This window comes from Pinus tabuliformis, chromosome 2_1 (assembly GCF_031772625.1).
Source record: "Pinus tabuliformis cultivar Carrire ecotype Pingquan chromosome 2_1, CPIR1, whole genome shotgun sequence".
Classification (NCBI taxonomy): Eukaryota; Viridiplantae; Streptophyta; class Pinopsida; order Pinales; family Pinaceae; genus Pinus; species Pinus tabuliformis.
Window position 1 is genome coordinate 836,090,805 of NC_142299.1, and position 24,176 is coordinate 836,114,980.

A 24,176-nucleotide genomic window follows, 5' to 3' on the forward strand; every position below is an offset into this window, starting at 1 on the left:
ATTCTTTATCCGGTTAGGGTTTATATCCAGTTGGATACCCAAATACTTAGTGGGTAACTCGCCCTGTCTAAAACCTAGAACTCTGGTTAAATGGGCTTTGATAGACTCAGGCGAATTAAATATGAAAGTACAAGATTTATCTTTATTAATCTCCATACCTGATGCGCTCATGAAGACTTCTAAGACCTTCTTGAAATTTCTCACCTCCTTAAGCGACGCTTCTCCAAATAACATCAAATCATCAACAAACTGTTGATGTGTGATGATCATATTATTCCCCCACAACCTGATTCCTTTGATTCTCCTTTCGCTTACTTCCTTTTTGAGTTTTCTACTTAATCCTTCCATAGCCAAGATGAATAAGAACGGAGAAATTGGGTCCCCCTGCCTAATTCCCCTGGTGGCATTAAACGTATCTGTAGGAATACCATTGACCAAAATTGAGAAATTCGGAGTAGAGATCATGCTGACTATCCATGCTATCCACCTGCTCTCAAAACCAAAAGCTCCCAAAACCGCTCTGAGATAGTCCCAGTTCAATCGATCATAGGCCTTGGACAAATCCAACTTCATTAGCATCCCTTTCTGTTTTTTCACCTTTAGGGAGTGTATCACCTCCTGAGATACCACTATACCATCCAAGATTTGCCGACCCTCCACAAAGCCAGTCTGTTCAGGCGCAATTAAGTTGGGTAGGAGAGGTTTCAACCTTTTCGCAATCAGAGTGGATATAATCTTATAGATGACATTACACAAGGCTATGGGTCTAAAGCCCTGTGGCTCCTCCGAGGTATTACTTTTAGGAATCAGGGTCAGAAAGGTCGAGTTTATTCCAGGCCATATTCGCTGTCTCATTCGTGATTCTTCCACGGCCTCCAGTATCTCCTTTCCCATAAAATGCCAACTAGCCTGGAAGAATTCCACTGTATACCCATCCGGACCTGGAGCCTTGTTCCTACTCATATTCATCACTACTTCTCTTAATTCTTCCATGGTTACTGCCCGCATTAATGCCTTGTTTTGTTCCTCAGTTACTAGTCTTGGTATCTCCCTGCAAATATTATTTATAGCTTCTCCTCTATCCCTTTGATTTTCTGTTAGGATCCCTTTAAAGTAATCAACTAGAGTCTTTTCTATATCCTCCTGTTCTATTACTCTTTCTCCTTCAGCATTTTTAATTGAAAAAATTCTATTCCTCTGTCTGTTTTGGATCATAGCTTGATGGAAGAATTTTGTATTCCTTTCTCCTTCCCTTAACCATTTTATCCTTGATTTTTGTCTCCATAGAATCTCCTCTTGTTTCCTTCTCTCTTCCAGCTGGCTTATTATTCTTCCTTCCTCCCTACTCTTCTCTTCGTCCCTTCCTTCCAAGATTAACATCTTATCATGAAAAGCTCAACTACATGTATCGATGGCCAAATTTACATGTGGATTGAGGATGACCAAATGAAATCTATTCAAGATAATAGTAATGGACTATAGTAGTGATGACCAAATGAAGTCTACTCAAAATAATAGTGATTGATTATAGAAGTAATTGACTAGTTAAATTTTAATGTATTCAAAGTTGCCGACATCTCCCCCTCCTACAACAGTGACTTGTTGATCGTTGTATGTCGGCCAACCAACAAAAAGAAAAAGAATACATTGTTTTCGCGCTGTATTTAATGCTGTATTCAATAATTTTTAAATTATATAATAGAGTGTTGTGGGTTTATATATATATTTTGATATGTTTTTTAATTTTAATTTTTTATATGGATTTGAATATTAAATCTTTACATTGATATTTCATTTATATAGTAATCACCAATTTAGTCGCCCCAGAGACTTTGGTGTGAAATTCATATTATTATAGAAAAGTCTATAAATGTTGTTGTTTAGTAATGATGTAAAGAAAGAAAAGGTGGTAGCCATTTTTTCAAGGTCTATATAACACACCCCTTCCAAGAAAGTTGGAAGTAGAAATTCATTTTCCTTCAACAAAAAAGATGGCATCTGCTATTTATGTTGCAGTTTGGATGGGAGCACCCAAATATGGATATACGTGCACTACTGCTGGACTCTTCCATGGCAGATTGCACAAGATTTCTATGGCCAGTATGGGCAGATCACACAAGGTTTCCCTTACCACAGCGCTGCCTGCAAGGGACAAGTAAGTACATACTAATTTCTTTAAAATCCCAAGTTTGATTTCTCTGTGATCACCATTTTAATAATTTTGGAGGTCATTTAATTTTGCACTTAATTCCTTACTTGTGTATGAAGTGATTGCTTGTGATTATTTGCCATTTGTTTCACTTTCTGAAAGTTGAAAACATTAAAATTCTGATTTGAATTTATGATTAAAAATTTTATTATATAAAATTAGTTTACTTTTATTAATATGTATCTTAATTATTAAATTTGTGAATTTTGAAGGAAAATAAAACAATTATGCTATAGTTATAAGCTTAGAAAAAATTGTTGCTTTCAAGCATGTGTTCCATGTCCTTGACAACTAACTTGGACTGATTATTGTTTTGTTTTGTTAGTAATTAGAGACAGCTTGGAGACCCTAGGATATAATTACATGAATGTCATATCTTCCAAACAACCTATAGTGCTCAAGTTTAGAAAAGGCGAAAAGAGCAAAGAACAAATTTTTTAGGATTTGGTTATTTTAGATCTATCAAGCACATAGAGAATCAAATTTCTTACAGTGCATTTCATTATTCTATGTCATGGATTAATTCCTTAATATTAAATAATAAAAAAGTTACACCTTAAGAAATTTGGTACCACTTGGTGGTTGATACATCCTAGTTTATGATGGATTTATGCCAATTTAGTTTTTAGATGTTGTCATTTACATATATATACATAACAATTATTTTTTTTCATGGAGATAGGTATATGTATATGACTAGGTTTTTCTTTTGGGTCATGTAATGTTACATGATAACAACTCCATCATATTATTATTATGGTAAAATCAAGAATTGCTTTTTTATTTTTAGTTCTAACTCAAAAACATAACTTCAAACTCATATATATATATATATATATATATATATATATATATATATCTATATATAATCTTAGAGAAAATTTGCATTTTTCAAATTATAATTTTTTGTTATTTTATATATATATATATATATATAATCAACAAATATTTTATTATTGTTAATATATTTTTCTACATGGTATGGTATGTGTCAACTTCATATTGAATATGGAAGAAATTATAGATTTTTCTTTTTATACAATTTTTATATGGAATTTTATAAAAATTATTTAAATGTTATTTATAAAGAAAATATTCCAATATACAAACTTAAATAAAATAATTTTATATCAATTTTATATAGAGAAATAAGATGATTGAAAAAAAATCACTTAATAAAAATTATTTCTTATTCATTACATAAATATATTTTCTATTACTTATATATATAAAATTTTACATTCATTGTAATTCTAGATTTATCATATCTGAAATATCTCAACTTAAGAAAATAAATTTAAGATGAAAAAGGAGATTTAATATCTCTCTACCCGAAATAAAATCACAATTAAGATGAAACTTGATTGAAACATAATATAGAAAAGGTATTTAATATAGAATTGAATATATACTTAGTAAAGTTCTCTATGAAGATAGATTAAACTTTTTAATTAAACACAAGTTTTTAATTAGAAAAAAAAAACAGTTGGCAAATATTTAATTTTCTAAAAATATAATAAATTAGAAATTAAAATAAATTTACACAAAAATTGTTAAAATTAACTTTTACATAAGTAAATTAATACATCAAACTGCCTGCCTTTTCTTTAATATTTTCTCTGCATACTTCACATCAAATTATATGAATATTTATTTATTACTTTGTTTATTTCAGATGGAAGCTTTAACAATCATTCATTGTTTGTTAACGTATTTAAAAAGGTGGATGGCATCGATGAACACTAGTTGCCAAAGCTTATTTTGGCATAAGAGTTAAAGCTTAGGAAGAAAACTTAGAGGAAATACAATGACAAGTGGATGGGAAAATGGGGAATCAATTGACAAGACTATCATAACTTTAAAGTGGAATTTAAAATTTGGGTAATTGAAAAATTCAACTTCCATGTGGGAAAAACAGGTTGACCTTAAAAAGAAATAATATATGCCAATAATTTAAACCCAACATGGTTGCATAATGAAAAGACTTATTTGAGTATTGCAATCAAGGAAAAGGATAAGATTTTAATAGCACAACTATTATCTTATCACCTTAGATGTGAAACACGGAGATGGGTAGTTCCCAAAGAAGAGTGGGAAGAAAGAACTTGTGCCTTTTGTGAAGAGAGACTAGTTGAAACCGAATGACACTTCATTATGGAGTGTCATGCTTATAAGGACATTCGTAGTCAGTGAGAAAGCCATGAAAGTGGACAGTCTATGTGAACTATTATGGAGTGTCATGCCTATAAGGACATTCGTAGTCAGTGAGAAAAAGTGGATAGTCTATGTGAGCTATTTGCAGAAAAAAAGTTTCACAAGACCAAAAACTTTTTGAGTGATCATGATTCACACCAAGAGGATCATGATTCACGCGAAAAGGGATCTTATAGAAAGACAATTGATTATATGATGTTTTGTTGGTTAAATATTTGAATTCCTTAATTCACGGGAGGGGAGGAGAGTTGTTATAGAGAGAAACTTGATTGTATAATGTCTTGTTAGTTCGATATCTGAGTTCCTTAAACCATTTTGGTCTCATAAAGGTCATTCAATTTTTTCAATTCAATTCTATTCTAAATTGACAGTTTTCATGGCGCCCAGCTTCCTGCGCGTCAATTTGGCCGTATTGCATTTGGTCTCATAAAGGTCATTCAATTTTTTCAATTCAATTCAATTCTATTCTAAATTGACAGTTTTCATGGCACCCAGCTTCCTGCGCGTCAATTTGGCCATATTTCACAAGGTATCCATGACGCTAAGGTTGGCTTTAATCTTTAAAATGTGGGATAGAAATGTTTCACTGTTCCGAATTTTCTGCATTTTCTACTTCTATAGTGGGATTTGAAACCTTGATTTTCGTGGTTCTTTTATTTGTTTAATTTCTTGGGGCAGCTTTAAATTCAGCTTATTGTTTATTTTTTTTATAAAAACTGGAGAAAACTTAAAACCTAAATCAATCGAGTAATATAAAAAACGGAGGAAACTTTTGAAAAAATATTTTGAAAGTTCATTTCTTATTGTGCAGAGCAGCTGCACAGTTTACTTTTAATAGTTCATTTCTTATTGTGCAGAGCACCTGCATTTAGTTCCCTAATTATGCACTTGGTTCTCATGCATTTCTGATGTCATCAGTTTCATCTTTCAGGGAAGAAAATATTAAAATCCATTTCCAACCACATGAAGGTCGTGAACAGGTGGCTCATTCCATGGCACCTGAGAAGGTTGAGATCTTTAAATCATTGGACGAGTGGGCAGAAAAAAATATATTGATCCATTTAAAGCCTGTTGAGAAGTCTTGGCAGCCACAAGACCTTTCGCCTGATCCTTTTTCAGGGCTTCATTGACCAACTTATAGAGTTGCGGGAGCGGTCCCATGAATTACCGATTGACTATTTAGTTTGTCTAGTGGGAGGCATGATTACTGAAGAAGCATTGCCTACTTATCAAGCTCAGATTAACTCATTTGATGGTGTAAGAGATGAAACTGGTGCCAGTCTCACTTCATGGGCAACATGGACACGTATGTGGACAGCGGAGGAGAATAGACATGGTGATCTTCTTCATAAATATCTTTACCTGTGTGGCCGAGTGGACATGAGAGAAATTGAAAAAACCATACAGTACCTTATTGGGTTTGGAATGGTACAATGTCTTAAAGTTGAAACCATTTTGTCAGTGTTTTATTATGTTTATTCTGGGTGGCAACCAGATGTAGGATTTCACTTGCTGATTTTCCAAGTAAAATAGAAACTAATTTAGACCCATCTTAACTCCAGATCTATCATATGTCAAGAGGGATCAAATCTCTCAAGGTGCAAACCTCTTTTCTGATTGCAAAACTTGAAGAAAGATTTGCACCTCTAGAAATTTGATTTCTAGACTTAAGATGGATCTAAGTTAGTTTAATTATTAATTTTATCTTTTTAGTTTAATTTTTATTTTATATAATTTCATTGAGTCAAAATGTTTTAATTAATATTTTTTTATTTTTATTTTTATGTAATATGACAAGTGAAAATGTTTAGATAACATAATATAACTGGACATTACAACACAACTCGAGAGTGTCTCTTTGGGCAAAAGTGTAATTAAAAAAAAAAAGAATCAAAATATTTTGATTGTGAAATGAGAATGGATTTTGGGCATGTGTTATTAATGAGCCATGATATGATATGATTAATAATATCCATGGTAAAGTGGGGTCACTATCCATGGTTAAAACCCTTGTTAATTTTAAGTATTATTTTGATTGTGAAATGAGGGATGGTTTTTGGGCATGTTGTATTGATGAGTCACATTGGCCCATGGTCTGGTATGGTTAATAATATCCATGGTAAAATGGTGGTGAATATACATAGTTAAAAATCTTGTTATATTGTAAGTATTAAGTTTTCTTCTCCTTATTAATGAAATTTAAATATAGCTACAAAATTATCTTACTTTACATGGTGAAATGGATCTTGATTTATAGCTACTATTTATATCTTATATATTTTCATGTGATAGAGGTGTATATATATGTCAAAAGTAATTATAATATTTTTCTTTTAAATTTAATTAAAAAATGTCATAAAATTAAACTAAAATAAAATATTTATAAAATAGTTTGAGTGTGAAATGAGAGATGGTTTTTGGGCATGTTGTATTTATGAGCCATGGTATTGTAATAAAGCATATTTATAAGTTAACATTATCTATGGAAAAGTGGACATGAATACGATTAAACATGTTATATTGTAAGTTTATGTGTTTATTAATTAAATTTAAATATGGCTACATAATCATTATAAAATGGATCTTAACTTATTGTTGCTACTTATTTATTTTAATATATGATGTATCTTATGATTTTTTTTAATCTAGAAAGTTATTCTTTTTTTTTTGTAAACTTGGTGGTGCTTTTTCTATTTATATTAGCTATTCAAAATCAGAACTTCCATTTGCTCGAGCTGACTTACTTGCCCGAAGGAAACCAGATAACCATCTATCTACATTAAACCCTGTCCAAAATTTGAAAAGGTCTTTCTCTATCCATCTAGAAACATTGTCTTTACTATCTATACTATTGTTCAAATTAAACAAGTAAAAGTTGTTCATTAAAATTTTAATGCTTCAATCATCATCCAGGGATATTACTGGGGTTGGCACTTTGGCACTAGTGCCAAGCATTTCGCTCATCTTCATGTCTTGTAGTGTTTTCTCAATTCTTCCCAAAACCAAGTTGTTTCTATAAGTTTGTATCTGGACTGTTGTAATTTCCCCGAGGAGTTTTGCCCTGATAGGATCCTTTTCCTTGGTGTCCTCCTTTACCTCTACTTCTTTGCTAGCTACTTGTTCTCAGTTAACTTTCATGGCCCGTGCCACCATGTTCTTCATGACCCAATACTGTTGTATTGTCTGTCTGAAGAGGGAGTGTCGTCCTCGAGAATTTCCTGGATCTAGAACCATACTCTCCCACTCCTCCATGGGAATGTCTTAGTTCCTTATATTGTTGTTTATTTCTCACTGCCATCCAGTAATTTGGGCTCTAATGTCTGGCGGATTCCCTACCATGTAGGTGTCAATGAGGGTTTTCATATGTTCAGGACCTGATTTTCTCCCTTTTTTCCTTTGCTCTTTGTTCGAGCCGCTTGCTCCCTCTACCATATTTTTTTCCCTCTTGCCCTTCCTGGTTGCCATGCTGTCTGCGTGCCTGCTACTCGCTGCTTCATTTTGTTCACTTTCTTCCTCACTGTGTTGGGCATGGTTGTTATAGAAATTTTTGTGCCTTGCAGCACCAAGCATGAAATGTCCATAAACCAAGGGCTCCTAAGTCCCTAAAAGTGTTGTTCCAACCCCTGAAGGAACAAGGTCAACAAATTACAACTTCTCCCAGAAGTTGTCCACTGGAAATTGCTCAGAATAAGTCAAAACAGGATCATTTCAGCTGCTCCACTAGCCAACTGTGTTGCATAGCAGCTAAATACACTAGCTGGGTGCGTTGCAACGCACCTAAATGAACTACCAGGGTGCGTTGAGTGGGAAATGACGAATGGCAGTGCCATTTCGCGAGGTGGAAAGACAATGGAAGCTTCCAGAATCTTCTCCTATGACAGTTGCCTCACTGAATTCGACCAAGGATGAGTAAGAGGCTTTCAGTCTCCAAGTGGAAGCAAGAACTGACAGAGAGAAGACACTAATCAAATCATAAACTGACTCATCCTCCTTGCATACATCTATATATGGATCCCTCATCCCAGAGATCCAGAGGCTGGAATTTTGTGCATTGCAAGGAATTGCTGTTGGTTTTGAGATAGAGATCAGAGTATCGGGTGATTTATGCTTTGTTGGAGGTGAAGAAGGGGCTTCTTTGCTGGGAGGTTGATGTTGGATCATGAATCATCGGTTGTAGCTCCTCCTGGATCTTCTTGTTATATCAATAAAACTATTTGAGTTTTTCCTACATGCTTGTGTATCATTGATGCTTGTTACATTTGTATGTTTAGCTTAAATCTGATCCTAAGCTTTTTATGAATATAGATCCTTGTATTTGTGTAGTTTTCTTCTTCTGTGATCTTACAGGAACTTGGTGAAGCTGGGAAAGTAAGGGAGCAGGTAGCTGGAAGCTGTCAAAGAAGAGAGGGATTGTATCAAAGGATTAGCGCAAGACACAGGTCGGTTCTTTCTATCCCCCTCTATCTTTAATTCATAAAGGAAATACAAAAGTAGTTTTCTCTGTTTGTTTCTAAGGCAGCTATCACACCTTAGTGGGATAGAGCAGTTCTAAATAGACACTTTTCCCGGTAACAAAATGGCGAATCCACTGGGGAAGATTGTCTAATTAGTTTGTTTGTGTATCTTTTTGTTGTTTGTTTCATAAACTTATAAGTAGCATTCGAACTGCATTTGCCATAACAAATGCAAAGTAGACATCTGCTACTTCAATCCATTCACTGGATCTATTTATGATTTGAATAGCTTATTCACAAATGATCTGATTTCCCTTTGTGATAGCTCTTAGACCCTCCTTAGATCTACCCCCTGATTGTGCATTACTGATTACTTTTACTCGGCCAAAAACCAAAGACTAAACTACAAACCGTGACCCAGAACCCGGATAGAATTCTCGTTTCTGCCCCATCGCAGGTACTATGAAGAGTTCCTGCATTTCAGTGCAGTTCCCGAGAGGGCAACCTGCACTGCAATCCAGTTTCTTTGTGTTACAGGTGCGCTGATCAGACTAGCCTTGTGCAGCCGAGGTTCTTGTGCTTCATTCTTTCCAGTTTTGTCTCTAATTTTTACAGCCTGTGATCAGTGTATGTGTCTGTTTAAAAACCCCTTTTCCTTGCTGTAATTCTGCCTCCTTTGTACAAAAGAACTGTAGATGTTTTTGTGTGTTTGTTGCGTCATTTACAGTTTTCCATTGCAAAAGTAGAATAGTCGTACTGTCGTCCTTTGATTTAGATCTGTCGCAAGTGTCGATTTCGATCATAGGAGAAAGTTTGATTGCTGTTGATAGTTGACTATACTTTTACTTTTGCCTTTGGTCTGAATTTGTGATTTTCTAGTGTCAAAAACAAGTATTTATTTCAAAATCGTAAAGCGTCGTAATCGTCTTTATCTTTTGATTTCGAAAAGAAGCTTGTTTGTGTTTGTCGCTTGAAAGAAAATTCAAATTTGTACATCAACTTTCTTTTTAGCATCAATATTAAGAAAGTCGAAAACAAATACATGCACATGTGCATTTGCATATTGACAGTCTATTTGGCTTGATTTAGGAAAGTGCATTTACAGTGTGCTCTTTTCTCTTTGTGAAAAGATTGTGTCTTTCTTTTCCCCTAGTAGCTAGGATTTTCATTGCTGAAAAGAGATAAAAGTTTGTTTATCATCTTTAGATTGCATTTTAGGAATTACAGCTACATCTCGTGGTGAACCCAAAAGGCAAAATTCATAAGAAAGATCAACTTAAAATAAATTCAATGAATCTAACAACGCTTTGGAACTTAACGCACAACATTTAGAGGTCTAGGCTAGAGACGTATTCCGGCGTCGTAAAGTCTGGTAACTGTTGTCCTCACCGATGGTTGGGTGATTCCTCCACTTTGGGACGATAAGTGCCAGTACGGACTTGTGCTCCCACATACCGTCGAGTATATATTTGGAGACCCCTATAGGCTTAAATCCTTTATCCATAGGAAGCAGTGTCTACCGCCCTATCGATCGCAATGCACTGAACATAGCATTCGGGAAGATTGACTGCCGTATCGTAAAAAGTATTCTGCAGTTTTGCAATTGGTTTGGTACTCCCTCTACCTAGATCTCCAGAGCAGTCCCTTTCGTTCCTTTTCAGACTCTTTAACGGAAAAGGTCCATCTGAGCACTTGTCACTTCAGGCTCATTAAAAATCGAAGAAGACTAGAGTCATCTTTTGTTTTTTCTCGACTCTTAAAAACTGAAAAAACAAGTTGTGTCAAAGCATCTTAAAATTTATTTTAAACGGAATATTCATTACCCCTTTCCTACGTTGATCTTGGGTTGAGAAAATGGAGTCTACTAACCAAGGAATTCCCCTTGGTGGAAATCCTAGTCCCTTCTCCTCTTGGGGAGATGTTGGTGCACCCCATATGGCCACATTGTCGCTTCCAGGACTGATAATTGGTTTTCCTGTATGGCTCTTCTCAACCTCTGTCGTTCAGAACGCCACTATTCCTGAACAATCGAATCAGCAATTAGACGAGTCCAGAGTTGCCCACCAACCTTCTACTTCATCTAATTCTTCCTCTCTTCCTTCCTCTTCACTTGATGGGGCTGGTAAAGCCAAAAATCAAGTTCTTAAGGAGAAGAAGGAAAAGAAGAAGAAAGAGAAGAAGAAGAAAGAGCCAAAGGCGAATGGGGGAAAACAAGTGTCGTCTAATGAAAATCGACACACTGCACCGACCAAGCCTAAATCGCCATGTGTCATTTGCAAAGGAGACCACTTTCACAGAGATTTTCCTTACATCCCTCGGATATTAAGGGACTGGTCTCCTAGATTGCACAACCTGGTGTCGTCAACCTCTGATGATCATGTTGAAAGCGCACTGTTGACTAGTGAAAGTGAAGTCCCAGGACAAAAAGGAAAATATAGATTTCCTTGTAAACTGTGTGAAGGCAATCATGCCGTTCACCGTTGTCCCTTCTTAGACGAAGCCAAAAGAGTTTTAGATGATCATCCGGTTTCACCGTTACGACTTCCTCCTGGATATAAAAAACTCTTGCGAGTCCGTCACTAGTTGAAAATATGGCTGGCCCGCTCAGGTGGTCTGCTGAAGTACCTATCATTGAAGATAAACCATCTGGATCCATACTAGATGAAATTCAAAAGGCCGAGGCGGCAGTTGACCCTGTCTTGCCTCCAGAGGTTTCATCTTCAGATGATACAATCACTGAGGAGAACAAGGATGACACCGTCCAAATCCTCTTCATAAGCATAGACTCCAACGAACATGGGGGCAATTTACCCGTTCCTTTACCGCAGGAAGGAAGTTCGTCAGAGTCGTACCGGGACGTCTATTCGGTCCCACCTCCAAGAAACCTAGTTGTCTCCTTCGACTGGAATCAACTAGGTAGACCTCGTTTACCAGCTAGCATACCATTCCGAATTATCGTTCAAATATATAGAATGGTTATGGCTGGTACCATCATAGATGAGGGGGCTTCTGTGAGTATCCTTTCCTCAACTACTTGGAAAGCGCTTAGTTCGCCATCGCTTTTGCCTGAGATGAGAAATCTGACAGGCTTTGATAAAGGAACCAGTCGACCTTTATGGATCCTTCCCAGTGTGCCCATAACATTGAGAGGGAAAACCGTTCACCTAAATGTAATGGTAGTTCAAGGACCCCTAGATTACAATCTACTCCTTGGACGAGACTATATTTATTGCATGGGAGCGATTGTCTCCTCACTCTTTAGAGGAATGTGTTTTCCGCACGAAGGAAGAGTGGTCAAGCTCGTGGACCAGCTTTCATTCCCCGGATCATACAGAGCAAATAGTCATATACCATCCCTAAATGGTCTTTTCACGCAAGAAATGTCTCAATCTCCAGTCCGTCCTCCCGATGAGCGCGAGTAATTTGGAGGGATATGACTGAAACCCAGGGGGCATTCGTCCTGGTCTGCTTCGGCAGGAAAACTTCGGGTATAGGGTAGGTTTCCGCGGGAGAATATGACTAGTTTGTACCCCATCCGTGATTGGAAGAGGGGTTATTCTAGAACAAGATTCTCTTGTCAAAGTTATGTGAGTTGGCGGGCATCGTCACTCACCTTTGTTTGTTTCGATAGACATCGCCGAAGAAGTGTTTTGTTTGCGCCGCGAATAGAACAATCTTTGGGTAACCTGTAAGAGGTAGGCCTCTCTCGTCAAAACAAGTGTTTTGCCGGAGAGAAGTAGAGTTAACCTTGAGACTCTGTTTTATACCAGGGGGCATGCAAACCTTTTGGAGTGCAAGCAAATAGCGATTATTTATCTGTTTTTTGGATTAGTCGTTTCCTAACTTGCATAAAGAAAGGATGTGGGGCAAAACTCTAAAAGTTGTCATTTTTATATGAGGCATTCTTATCATATGACTGGATTAATCGAGCAGTGTTTACCGCGATGTTCAAGCTCGTTAAAAAATAAACCCAGACCAAGCAAATGTTTCCACTCGCGTTTAAGCTCGTTAAAAAATGAACTATTCCCTGGTAAATAACCACCGTGAATGTAGTACTTTAGCCATTAAAGCCTTGGTCGTGTTTGCACCGTCACCTCCACTTTTCCATTGGCCGATCATTCACCTCCATTTGATTGTTTACCCATTTTGAGGAACAGCTGCGAAGAGTGATTTCACTAGCCATCCTTGTGACACTGTCGTGATTGGAAAATTCCAAACCTTACCTGGAATCAGCTGCTACCCATTTTATCACTCGTTCCTGAAAAGACGAGTCTTCTTTAAGCTCTTTTCAACTGACTCATAAAATATGAAAAGATTTCCGAGTCCTTGGCCTTCCAGCTCGTTAAAGGGACAGGAAGTGCTATCCCTCCTCTAGATTTTAATCTTTTTGGACCTGAGGGATTATTACACAAAAAGATCGAGCGCTTGTTTTGTTCGGCTCGTTAAAACTATCGAAAATTCATCCCTTCTGTATTGTTTTATACTTTTTCGGACTTAAGGGATTAGATGATGAAAAAGGAATTTTGGAGTTACCTTTTCGTACATTTTCAGACTCTCTAAAAATGAAAAGGACCGAGTTATCTTTGTCGTTAAACTCGTTAAAAAGATTAATAGCGAAAAACTTGTCTTTAGACGAGAACGAGTTTCACTATCGCTAGGCTCGTCAAAACATAGCGATGGGTTTTCCCGAAGGGAAAATTATAGAACAAGCATATGTTATCCTCCTCAAGCTTGACAAAAATAAAGGGGTACTGGTCAGCAATGACTGGGGAAAAATTGGGAAGAAAACTCAAAGAATCTGTATTGGTAGCAAGTCGCTCTTGAACATGACACCTCCACTCCGTGTCCGAGTCGGGTTGGGTTGTTTCATTCACCGGTCACATCGCCATGGTCTCGACATACCATCCACATTTGGGGTTAATGCTACCAATCCATCACATAAGTGTCACCGACATGTTCAAGAGAAGTCATCCAGAGAATTCAATTGTGTCCCACCCACTACCATACATTATACTCCATACTTTCATGACCGCCACCCTAAACCGTATATCATCAGATTGTTTTCACCTCCATCAAAATCATTTGCTCCGTTCCGTGTCATTGATGTGGGATTCATTAAGGCCCTCCTTTGATGGATCGCTTCTTGTCGACATCAGCTCATTATCCAAGAAGTTGATCTAGGAACACCCCATTCAGTACTTTGAAGCTTGCATGCCTTAATGGCAAGTTTCTCACTTCCGGCGACAGGTTTACATCAATGACCTTCAACCGAAAGATTTTGCATGGTGTTCGACGCCAGGTCCTTTATTCACACCACGTGAATTGTACTGTAGTACCTTGAGGGTCATTATCATTATCGGTGATTCCTCTTCTGCTTGTTAACGATTTATATCATTGACTAGTAATCAAGCGATGTCTTTCCATGTTCGACTTCAGAACATTTCTCACATGGATCGACTTGTACTTCGAGTGAAGATCGGACGAGATTGAAGACCCTGGATCCAGTTTCATCCATCCGGGCTGCGATATATATTCAGGAAAATAAAGACATTAAAATGTACAGCATTGCAGCATAGATAATCATCCTACCAAAAGGATGATGGCTCTATCAGAATCATCATTCTACACTCAGACGATTGTCTGTCCTATGTACATTAAAATGAATTTATAAAGCTGAGCATGGGAATGCCCACCTCAGCTAGATCATGAAAAACAGTATGAAGATAATGTATTGTCTTGTATCTTATTACAGGTCTCCTCCCAGCATTGAAAGAACTTCGGATCCTCATAATAAAGCATTTCACCCGATTAACGGCCTCATACTTTAGGGGGCAACTGTTATAGACATTTTTGTGCCTTGCAGCACCAAGCATGAAATGTCCATAAACTAAGGGCTCCTAAGTCCCTAAAAGTGTTGTTCCAACCCCTAAAGGAACAAGGTCAACAAATTACAGCTTCTCCCAGAAGTTCTCCACCGGAAATTGCTCAGAATAAGTCAAAACATGATCATTTCAGCTGCTCCACTAGCCAGCTACGTTGCATAGCACCTAAATACACTAGCTGGGTGCGTTGTAACGCACCTAAATGCACTACCAGGGTGCGTTGAGCGGGAAATGACAAATGGTAGTGCCATTCCGCGAGGTGGAAAGAAAATGGAAGCTTCCAGAATCTTCTCCTATGACACTTGCCTCACTGAATTCAACCAAGGATGAGTAAGAGGCTTTCAGTCTCCAAGTGGAAGCAAGAACTGACAGAGAGAAGACACTAATCAAATCATAAGCTGACTCATCCTCCTTGCATACATCTATATATGGATCCCTCATCCCAGAGATCCAGAGGCTGGAATTTTGTGCATTGCAAGGAATTGTTGTTGGTTTTGAGATAGAGATCAGAGTATTGGGTGATTTATGCTTTGTTGGAGGTGAAGAAGGGGCTTCTTTGCTGGGAGGTTGATGCTGGATCAAGAATCATCGGTTGTAACTCCTCCTGGATCTTCTTGTTATATCAATAAAACTATTTGAGTTTCTCCTACATGCTTGTGTATCATTGATGCTTGTTACATTTGTATGTTTAGCTTAAATCTGATCCTAAGCTTTTTATGAATATAGATCCATGTCTTTGTGTAGTTTTCTTCTTCTGTGATCTTACAGGAACTTGGTGAAGCTGGGCAAGTAAGGGAGCAGGTAGCTGGAAGCTGTCAAAGAAGAGAGGGATTGTATCAAAGGATTAGCGCAAGACACAGGTCGGTTCTTTCTATCCCCCTCTATCTTTAATTCATAAAGGAAATACAAAAGTAGTTTTCTCTGTTTGTTTCTAAGGCAGCTGTCACACCTTAGTGGGATAGAGCAGTTCTAAATAGACACTTTTCCCAGTAACAATTGTGTGAGGTGAGACCCATTACATAGCCATTACGATTATCAGTTAGATAATAATAAAACAAAATAATTTCACTTTTACCTGTGTCCCTTTTGTTATCCCTTTCAGTGCCAGAACTTATGCTCTTCGAGATTCCTTTTAGAATTTCGCCAATCCTCTCATAGCTATGGGTTCTTTCCATTCTTACTACTCTTGAAGTTTTTTCCTCACGGAAAAAAATATCGCGCAAATAGCCCGTCTGAGGCGTCCGCTTAGGCTCGCCTCTAGGGTAGGTTGGTTTTTTGTTTCTCGCATCGCAGGGAGTCTTGGTCATGGATAGGTTTTCCCTTAGAATGATGACCCTATGTTTTTCCACCCCTAGATGTCTTTTGTTTCCCTATTTCCCTCTTTTCTCGGTTCTACTTGCTCTCCGAGGCTTTTTCTTTTTTTCTTCTGGCTTTCTCTCAGAGTTCCCAATAGGGATCATTATAGTCTCGCTCTTCCTTGTTTTGTTTCGAGAATTTGTCGTGGTGGAAACCTTTCCCTTCCTAGAATCTATTCCCTCCCTTCCTAACTTACTCCCCAGGATTTTCATTGCCCATTCTACAGTTTTCGACCAACCAGGATCCCAGCTGTTCCTGGGTGCCTCCCTACCAGACTCATACCTTCTCCTGAACAAATTTCCTAGATTAATGCAGAAATTCATCCTATGCCTTATGAAGCTAGGGGTCAGAGGATAAACATACCAACTTACAGGATTAGCTTCGCTTCCGTTTGTAGGATGCAACATCATTCTTCGGCCACCTTTCTGTTGAGCAATGGAAAATGTATGCATTTGGCATTTATTTCTTTATATTTTCCTTTGAATCATAACTCCTTTACATTTTAAAATGGTAATATGTTAAGGAATTATGGTAGAATTAAGGGGATTTTTGATTGATACAAAATAACTGATTATTGTCTTTTTCTATACGGAAAATGAAGGAAATGGAAAACCACTATTCGGGAGGAAAAGACAAAGCAAAACCAACTGTTGTCCCTTCCCTAGGAAGCCATATCCAGACAAGGAGATCAAGAATGGAGCACATAATCCAAGAGAAGAAAGGGAAAGCGCGACATCATCACAAGAAGACCAAATGATAAACTGGAAATGAAAGATAGAGTGAATCCCTCAGGATCCTTTGATCCTGAGGGATTGCTGCTTCAGAACTTATCTGTACTCTTGATATATCTGCCTGGCCATTATAAAAATGGACAGTGCTTGTAGCCCAGCGGAGCTTGTATTATCATTTTGCAGAACTTATTGTTGTGCTGTTACTTTGATCATCGACTGTTGTTGGTTAAAATAGAGTACAATTGCTTGTAAACTTTTTATACACGATTAATACATAAATCAGTTTCCATTCCATTCCTTCCTACTGAATTAGCCCGGTGGTGCTTCACTAGCGGCTAAGGGTCTGACCCTGGTGGATCCACTTGCTATCTGTACCATTATTTTACAGTTCCAGTCGTGTGATGGTTTGATTTACTTTTCATTTCCTTGAATCGCATTGCTTTATAGTTTCCTGTCTTTAGAAGTTCTAATACTTTATGGAACAATTTTATTGCATAAGCTGTGAATGAATCATGTTTCTATTCCCTTCTTTTCATAACGAGATTATTATCCTTTGCCACTTATATCATTATTCATTTTAGTTATAAAGCCTCACAGTTCATTATAGATTATTGTTCATTTGGCTTTGTTGTTCATTTCCACTAAGATAACATTGTTGTTCATTTCCATTTAGCATTCCTGTTCATTTCTATTAAGTTAGCATTGTTGTTCATTCATACTAGATAGGTGTTATTTCTTTCCTGCAAGTATTTGGTTTTGCTTTTAAGTATTTTGCAAAGAGAGTTTTTACTACATTTCTGTTAGCAGCATTAGTGATCTATCATTTCTAGTTAATTTCTTTAGTGCGGAGTGTAAGATCAACAACTGTAAAGGAAATTGGCTATCACTGTCTAAGTTCTTGGATTGTGGATCTTGTTTATATTTTATTTCATTAATATCAGTTGACAGAGGAAAGAGTTATCACTACTGCATCCTTGACTGATAAATTGTCATAGTTTTCTGAATGAATGATTTAAGTTCCAGAGCATTAAGTTTCTTTTGATTGCAATTAGATTTTATTTCAAGCATCTGTTTACTCTTGTATTTGGCACTGTACTGCAAATTAGAAAACATTACTCTTGAAATAAATTGCTCGCCTCAGACTGAGTACACTCTTGAAATAAAAAATCTTACCTGGATTGATAATTAATGTAGGATAAATAGGAGTTTAAAAAACACCTTTTATTACTCAACATTTTGGTGTCGCTGCTGGGGAGAGTGTAGCCATTTGTTTTTTTGAAGAGTAGTGTGCATTTGATAAAGTGCCTGCTAGGAGAGAATTGGGTATTAAAAACAGAAGGTAAGAACCTGTGTACAGAGCATGTAACAACCCTAGTCCCCCGTCCACTCTCTTGTAGATTTGTTGATTACTTTGGGTAGAAATAAGTATTTGAGTTGTGTGCATGACTAAGCAGAAAAATCATGAAAGGAATCCAAAACCACTACCCAAACCTGATAACGCCAAGGGACCGGTGACCCTTGGCCAATCGACCTTTATAGACGATATCATCAAGAAAACAGAATCTTAGCCATTAGTAGGTCCTAGACAAGTTTCTTCTAGACAACCTACTAGCTCCCTTCGAGCCACAGAATCACCATCTGTAGCCTTTGCTAAGGTACATAGCCAAATAGAATAAACTGAGCAAGATTTTCAAGAAATTGAGAATTCTCACCCAATTTCTTTACAAGAAGGGAACTCTAGTAATCTATGTGAAGGAGGAGGAGAAACAGGGGAAATAGGAGAACCAAGATCCCCTCTTGGAGTAGTTCAAACACTAAGCAGCCTAGATAAGGGAAGTGCTGTCAAGATCATCCAAAATAAAGTTGAAGAACCTGAAAAGCCAAAATCTCCCCAGATAATCGTTCAGCAAGGAACATTCATTATCCCAGACCAAGGAAGTGTTGTTAAGGTCATTCCTACTCCTTCTAGTCAGCCTAGGAATAACTCCCTAGAAATCCTAGAAGGATACTGGCACATATTTGATCAAATGGCTGAGAACCAACAAACACCTCAAACATCCACACTGCAATATCCCATTGAAGATACTGGAGTTAATGCACCTATGAAGGCCATTCCTCTCCAGCATATTCCTACATTCCATGGCCTAACATCGGCAGTTCCAGATGCATTTTTGTTTGAATTCAATGTATTATGCCAGGGGTATGACTATACCACCGATCCCCAAAAGCTAAAACTATTTCCCTCCACATTAAAAGGAGCAGCTTTACGATGGTTTATGGGGTTAGGTGGAGGTGTTATAAATGACTGGGATCAGATGAAAGGTGCTTTTCTAAAGAAATATTAGGATTATTGTAGGTCTAGAGAATTAAAGGATGAAATATTTCAAATGATAGCCAGACCTAATGAAACATTGGAGGAATATGTAGAATGCTTTCAATACAATCTCCAGAGATCTCCTTATGCATCTTTACCCTTACCTGACAATGTGTTAAAAACTACATTAATTAAAGGGATGAAGTAAGAATGGGTTGAAACATTAAACATTATCGGAAAAGGTGACATATATCAGGAAATTTTTGCTGACATTATTGATTTATGCATCAGGAGTTCGAGAGGCAGTACAAGGCTAAAACCAGTAGAACGTGACATAATCACAAGGGACAACAAGATCTCTGATGGAGGTGTAACCCGCGGAGAAATTGGGAATCTACTAGAAGACTTCAAAACCGATATTCTAGGGACTCTAACAACATAGCTTGAAATTATGCAAGCTAAAAAAAATCAAGTAGAAGCAAAGCAAAATTTGGCAATATTCTGCCCAGATACAGAAAGAAACACAGACATAAAGAGTGCCCACTAGATGCAGTCCAAGTCTGTGCCATTTGTACAAAAGACCACTCCACATAAAACTGCCCCTCACTCCCAGGTCTGAAAGCAATCTACAAGGAGGCGGAAGAAGAATTAGAACAAGTGTACCTACTCAATCAGCGCCATCAATGACAGCCATGAAAAACAAGTATGCCCAGTGATCCATCCTCTTCTTTTCAGTCTCCTCAGTATAATGCTCAACAGTATAATGGAATGTGGCAAAATCACCCACCTTTCCCCAGCTAGTCACAGCAACCATTTCCTACATCACCATGGTCAAATCAAACAAATCAAACCAATTGGACAAACTTCCCTTACTGTCCACCATTTTGGCAAAATAATGCATATCTGACACAATGGTCACCCTCCACCTTGCAGAGTCAAACCTGGCAGTCGAATTGGCAAAGACCTATGAATCAGCCAACCGGAATGATTCCTCTCCCTCAACCTACACTGCCAGCACCATATACATTGCAACAAAATACTCAGACCAACTTAAGACCGCAACTCTCAGCCCAACCCAACCCAAACCCTAATAATAGACCAATTCAATCTATTCAAATAATTGAAGCACTAGAACTAGAAACCAAGTTAAGGGAGTGCAATGACCTTCAATAAAGGTCTGGGAGCATAATAGAAATTGAGGGAGATAAAAATTCTCAAGTTGAAAATCTCTTACCTTTAGAACAACCACTACAAGAAGAGGATGTGGTTAGAAAACAAACTCACGACCAAGCAACCACTTCTTCTCCCCCATTCCCAGAATGACTAATCATACTGCGCCCAATAGAACATCCTGACTTTGATCTTCTGGGAGAGCTAATAAATTTGTGTATAAAGGTCCCACTCCTCCAGGTTATCCAAGATATCCTGATCCACACAAAAACCATCAAAGAATTATGTATAAAAAAGCCAAAGAGGAGAAAAACAACTAACCCAACCGTCCAAGTAGTTGGCACCCTATCTGACTTACTATCAGGAAGAGAGGCATCCGTAAAATATGAGGACCCAGGGAATCCTATAGTTACGGTGCAAATCAATGGAAACTCCTTTCCAAATGCCTTAGTTGATTTAGGAGTTGCAATTAATATTTTAACAACCACAACTTGTCAAAAACTTGGCATTACATCATTAGATCCAACCACAACCTTATTGGAGTTGGCTGACCGATCGGTAGTCAGAACAGAAGGCACACTACATGATGTAATGGTCTCTGTAGACTCCTGGGAATACCCTGCAGACTTTCTGATAATTAATCCCAAAAACCGGCTAGATGGACACCCTTTAATCTTAGGTAGACCTTGGCTAGCAACTGTTGATGCTTACATTGGCTGTCGACAAGGCAATATGACTATAACTAGAGGGAGTAATGTCAAGAATTTAGCTTTATACCCTCCAGCCCAGCCAAGCCTAACAATAATGAAAACTAACAAACAACATGTATCATATCTCACAGAAAACATTAGATCGCCTTTAACCATAGAAGATGCCCTCAAATTTAAAGACAAAATTGAGGACGACAAATAGAAGATGCCTTTAACCTGTATCTTATTGGGTTTGGAATGGTAAGTGATGATACAGTGTCTTAACATTGCAAGCATTTTGTCAAAGTATTTTATTATGTTTGCTATTGGTAGCAATAACATGTGGGATTCCACTCTAGATGGCTAGAATTCTTTTACATTACATATTGCACGCTGGAAGCTTTCTGCAAGGTATTTAGTTTTTGAATGAGAATTTCCTAACTTAAGCTTTTTTTACTGTTCAGTATCCAGGTACAGAAAATAGTCCCTATCTTGGATTCATATACATTGCCTTCCAAGAAAGAGCAACATTCATATCACATGGAAACACTGCAAGATTTGCTAAAGGATATGGTGACTTAAAATTAGCCCAAATATGTGGAACTATTGTTGTAGATGAGAAGCACCATGAGACTGCATACGCAAAGATTGTTGAAAAGTTTTTTGGGATTGATCCTGACACCACAATGCTAGCTTTTGAGGATATGATGTGGAGAAAGGTTGTAATGCCTGCACATTTGATGTATGATGGGCAGAATGGTAATCTGTTTGACCACTTTTCTTCCGTTGCTCGGAGATTAGGTGTGTACACAGTAAGATACTATGCTGACATCTTGGAATTCTTGGTTAAGAGATGGAATTTCAAGAGAATAGGTGGTCTTTCTAGTAAGGGAAGGCAAGCTCAATATTATGTATGCACGTTGGCACCTCGTCTCAAAAATCTAGATGAACGAGCTCAATGAAGGGAAAAACAAGGACGAACTTGTTCTTTTAGTTGGATATTCAACAAAGAAATCCTGTTGTAGAAACTTTCTTGTGCTTCAGCTTAGGAAAACTATATTAGTACTTTGTTTAGTATAAAGTTCTAAGCATGTATAAACTTATAACCCCTGCCCAGGAAGTTAGGGACCTTAATGGAGTTGTTGGATTGTGAAATTCAATATGCACATTTTAGTGTGCATAGGTGCAGAGAAAAGACTAGGAAATTTATGTTTTTGTCCACATATTTCTATAATTGTGCTAGCTTAAAATGTAAAATGTGTTATTTGTAGTTAAATTTAAATACCAACTTCATTTTTTTAGTTTGTTTGAATCGTTGTTTTGTTCGGTCTCATGGAATATAAGATTTTATTTTTTGTATAATATTTGATCGGAGTAGTTGTTAGGGTTGTATAATAATTCTTGTGAAGGTATATTCAACAAAAATGTATCACTTACTTCTTACCTTTTGGATTTAATTTGTTTTAATCAGTTATATAATATAGATTAAACAATTGAGAACTTTGAAATAATTAATAGTATGGATTTTTATACTCGGAATTTAAATGAGTCCATTGAAGCTTTTGAAATGTTTAATAGTATGATCTTTTTATACCAAGAATTTAAATGAGTCATCCTATCAAGTGTACTCATAGGACTCTGATAGTGAATGTGTTCTTGTAATTGGATCACCTCCAAAAAATTGCATGATCATTTAGTTTGTAACATATTCCTTGCCTTGTTATTTTCAACATTGTACGATTTTTCTTTTGAGCTACTCTATTTTGCTAAGGTATACAAATAATGGTGAGTTTTCTTTTGATGTTATTTATATCACATTAATTTTGAAAATATCTTTAACAAAATTCTCCTCCACAATCTCTCCTTAAGCATTTGATTTTACAACCTCTTTTACTTTTCCACACAGGCTTTAAACCTTTAAAATGTATCAAGGGCTTAATCCTTAGTCTTAAAAAAACAAAACTTACACTTTTTTTAGTAATCATCAATAAAAGTAATGAAATATGATGAATTACCCAAATTATTTTCTTGCATAGGACCACAAATATCTGAGTGAACTAATTGAAGTGGATAATGAGCCCTCTATGCATTTCCTTTTGAAAATTTCTTTCTTGCATGTGTTCGTTTAGCACATCCTTCACAAACCTCCTGTTGAAATTAGGATTGTCATTACACCAAAACACGCAAGTGTTAGCAAACACACACATCATCAAATTTAATGGATCCTTGGGAGGTTGTTAGGTAGATGTCACGAAATAGACGAGGAGCACTGATTTTCATTCATACAACAATCTCCCCACCTCCCAGCATGACTCGATTGAGTTTCAAACTCGATACCTTTGGCTCTAATACCACTTGTTGGAATCATGATTGTCATTACACCAAAACTCATAGGTGTTAGTAAACGGATGCATCACAAAGGTTAACGAATCCTCGAGAGGTTGTTAGGCACATGTCGTGAAACACATAGTGAACGTTGACTTTCATTCACCCAACAGCTCCTTGTGTTCTTAAACCTTAGGCAAACCATAAACCATTGTTTTTGATGTTGGAAGTTTCAAACTATCAAAATTTAAATGTCCATACCTAAGTTGCTACAACCAACTTTTTTCATCATATTCCATGTTGGGAATACTACAATTATGTTCTCCAAACTTCAATGAGAACATGCTATTCTTTGACATAGACATAATAATAACCGTCTTATTGCTTTGTTTCCTATCAACAACATAGATCCATATTAACGCTGGATCCATATGTTATAAAGTTAGATTCAAATAAAATATTTATAAAATATTTTGGGTGTGAAATGAGAGATGGCTTTTGGGCATGTTGAAATGATGAGCCATGGTATTGGCCCATGGTATTGTAATAAATCCTATTTATAAGTTAATAATATATATGGAAAAGTGGACGTGAATACGGTTAAACATATTGTTATCTTGTAAGTATATGTGTTTATTAATTAAATTTAAATATGGTTACATAATCATTATAAAATGGAACTTAACTTATTGTTGCTACTTATATATTTTAATGTACTGTGTATCTTATGATTTTTTTTTAATCTAAAAATTTATTGGTAATTTTATTAATAAAAACAAAATTATAATGCAACAAATTTGAATTTTGCTATTTTGATTACTTTTAACTTTTT

The 24,176-nt window shown here is 36.7% G+C and overlaps 1 pseudogene; it reads left to right on the top strand.

Moving 5' to 3' along the window:
- Positions 1-1,991: 1,991 nt before the first annotated feature.
- Positions 1,992-22,044, top strand: LOC149203250 (stearoyl-[acyl-carrier-protein] 9-desaturase, chloroplastic-like; annotated as a pseudogene).
- Positions 22,045-24,176: the final 2,132 nt, after the last annotated feature.